The sequence below is a fragment of the Aptenodytes forsteri genome, unplaced genomic scaffold, assembly GCF_000699145.1.
Source record: "Aptenodytes forsteri isolate BGI_AS27 unplaced genomic scaffold, ASM69914v1 Scaffold33, whole genome shotgun sequence".
NCBI classification, from domain to species: Eukaryota; Metazoa; Chordata; class Aves; order Sphenisciformes; family Spheniscidae; genus Aptenodytes; species Aptenodytes forsteri.
The window spans coordinates 6,077,670-6,080,833 of NW_008795037.1; positions in this window are offsets into that span (position 1 = coordinate 6,077,670).

Below are 3,164 nucleotides of genomic sequence, written 5' to 3' on the forward strand. Positions count from 1 at the left end.
TCTAGAAAAGCAAAATCCCAAGGCACCAAACAGGCATGCCATGCTGCAGAAACATGGGCTATTGTGTTTACATCTGATGAGACTGTCAGCTCCAAGTCTTTGCTTGATTCATTCCAAAATATTTTCCTGCTGTATCCCAAGCCGATTTCCTGTTCTGATGCAATAATCTTAAACCCAAACATAAACAGAATCATTTCTTTCTTACTCCTACACAGAGTTACCCTAAAGAAAAGTAACCTGTTCCTCTGATGCTCAAATCAGTCAGATGAGGTTTGTGACTTCTTGTGATGACCTCTGTAACTCACACAAGCAAGCACTGCTATTTGGTGCTCATTACACTTTTGCCATCTCCACTATGAAACACGAAAGGAAATTATCTGAAAAACATATGCTGAATAGTTTACTCCTTTAACTCCCACCTACCACTTGTCACCTTTTCCTTCAAGCTTTCAAAGTAACATCACCTCCAAAAGACAACTAGAGCAACTTACTCCAAAATCAAATATGGTGACACACTAACTGCAGAACTATCTTTCCCAAAAGCATGAAATGTTTAAATAAGCAAACATTTCCTCAAAACTACATTTAAGAATACAACTTGAGTCACTGGAAACATATAGGTGTTGGGGGTTTGATTTGATGTAGACATAGAAAGCTAGTTCAAGAAAAGGAGTCCCTGCTCTTATAAATCACTTTGGAGTAAGCAGCACGTATGCAAGATAAGGGAGACCCAATGTTAATTCTCCCCTTCTCATGGTTTGCAATACAGAATCAAAAGGTGGCAATTATTTTCTTCTTAGATGTCTACACAGTGTCTGTGGAAACATTTCCACATTTTAATGAACAGTTAATTCCACATTCCACCATCATTGAACCAAACTGGAAAGCTAAACACCGGTATCTACTGGTCTTAATTTCTCCTTATACACATAAGCAGGCTAAAAGTGGAGCCACCCATGAATTCATCTCTCTTCAGTGTCTTGTTAAAATCAAATTTGTACCATTTACTGTAATTTCAGGCAAAAATGTATGGTCAAGCCATTGATTTCCATTTCAGTAAAGGTTTAATTCTCAAACTACATGGACAGAAATCAGTTTTAACCAAAATATATGACACTGCATACATTTTCAGAAGGCATCAATGTTGGGGTTTTGTTACTTGTAGTGACTGAGACTCAAAAAACCAAAACACAGTTTAAAATACCTACATAACAGTGAAACATTTTAAAATTAAAATCCATTTTTTGTAATTACCTTTATTTCTCCCAAAGCCAGAAAACAATCAAGCAGGGAATATTGTTGGTCCATACAGTTTTTCTAAATTCCTGATCACAAATTTTCCGCAGACTGGCTTGTAAAACAACACTTGAAGTTCAAGTTGTCTTAACTAATTGACGCACAATACCAGTCCTGATAAATTCATGAGATTAATGCTCAGAATTAGGTTTTCAGTTTTAGCCAAAAAAGCACTTGCTTTCCACAAATACTAACATGAAAATTATTGCTTCTATAGATATTTCTGCAAGCAACTATTCGGAACAGTATTAACAAATGTGAACGTAACAGTTTACAAACAGAGAACAAAACCGACATTGTGGTCTAAGTGGTTATTCATGAACAATTTTGGGAAATATTTGCTCAGCTGTGCTTTTGCAATTCAGACATCTTGGAGTACAACACTAGACTACTCAGTTTCACAGGTTTACTTTTGATCCTTGTGACTATTTGCATGGCTGATGTTGCATTTCCCGTGCTGTAGAGGAGTGTTCTAGATCCTTGGGAACTTCCACACTGCACATAAAAACCGCTCCTGAAATCAAGTTTCATTACATGCTCCTTTACTCTAACACATAGAATACCTTTTATTATTGAATGACTTTGTGCTCTTCTGCTGCCAACCCATTTCAGCTGTAAAGCCACTTTGCAATTCACCGATTCCAGGCAACTGAGCAACACATCAGGATCATGGATAAATTCAGAGTACCTTCATATGGAGTCTTAATTGTGTGAATTCAAGCAAGGACTAGGATTTTGCCGGTGACCAGCATTATTGACATGTGACCGGTCTTTTATTTTCCACGCCTGTTATGCTGTAGATGGTGAAGGATCAGCTACACTAGCTTAATTCCTACAAAGATTTATTAGAGTCCTGGGAGATTGATTACAGCTTTTTCTCTAGATTGGTCAGCCTCAGTGAACATAAGGCAGGTAGAATTAAAGCCCTGTTTGACCTATTAGCTCCCAGTTCTTCAACTTGAAAGATTAAGAACAGAGTGATAACATGTTTAAACAGGCTGTCTTTTTAGTTCAGCGTAATTATTTCAGTACAGAGAAAAAAAGATCTGCGGCTGAGTTTAAAGTCAGAAGGAAGAAATATTCCCAACCTGAATGCCTCAACTCAGTAATTCCAACCCAGTTCATGCAAGTACTTGTTCTTGTAATATTTGTACTTCAAAAAGATTGATTTTCATACAGAAGAAAGCTTGTGAAAGAAGCTCACTACTTGGCTTTTAAGGAAAAAAATCCAATTTGTGTCACTGCTTTGTTTATTGTATAAACTGGACAAAGAAAAAAGGAGCATGCCTAAAGAATGGTTCATAATAGCTTATTCTGTCTTGCTTTCAAAGGTTATGATTATTCAGACATTCAAGATCTACACAAATCATTCCCTTATTAAAAGATACATGTGACATCTACATATTCACTACAATGACCAACTATACCATTGTTAAAGAAATAAAAAAATCACACATTTTTCTCAGCCATGCATAATAGTTCATCATACAGATGCAATGAGTGGCTTTTAATCAAGCCATTCTCTGAAGACTAATAACCAATTTTGAGATCCCATTAGATATAAACCACATGCAATAATCCTGACTGCAACAGATTGCTTCTAAAGCTAATAGCTGTATTATGCTGCAGCAGATATTTTAGGAAAAAACATCAAAATCTAAACAAAAAACCCCATCAAAATCTAAAAAGCCACAATCCTACTTGCCAAATGATCAATTAAGTTTCAGACTGGCAGTTTAATTTCAAGAACAGAATTGTCACCTACACAAAGTTAGTAAGGTGCTTCCCACTGACCTTTCCAAATACCATAAAAATAAAACTTAGAATCATAGAATCATAGAATCATTAAGGTTGGAAAAGACCTCTGA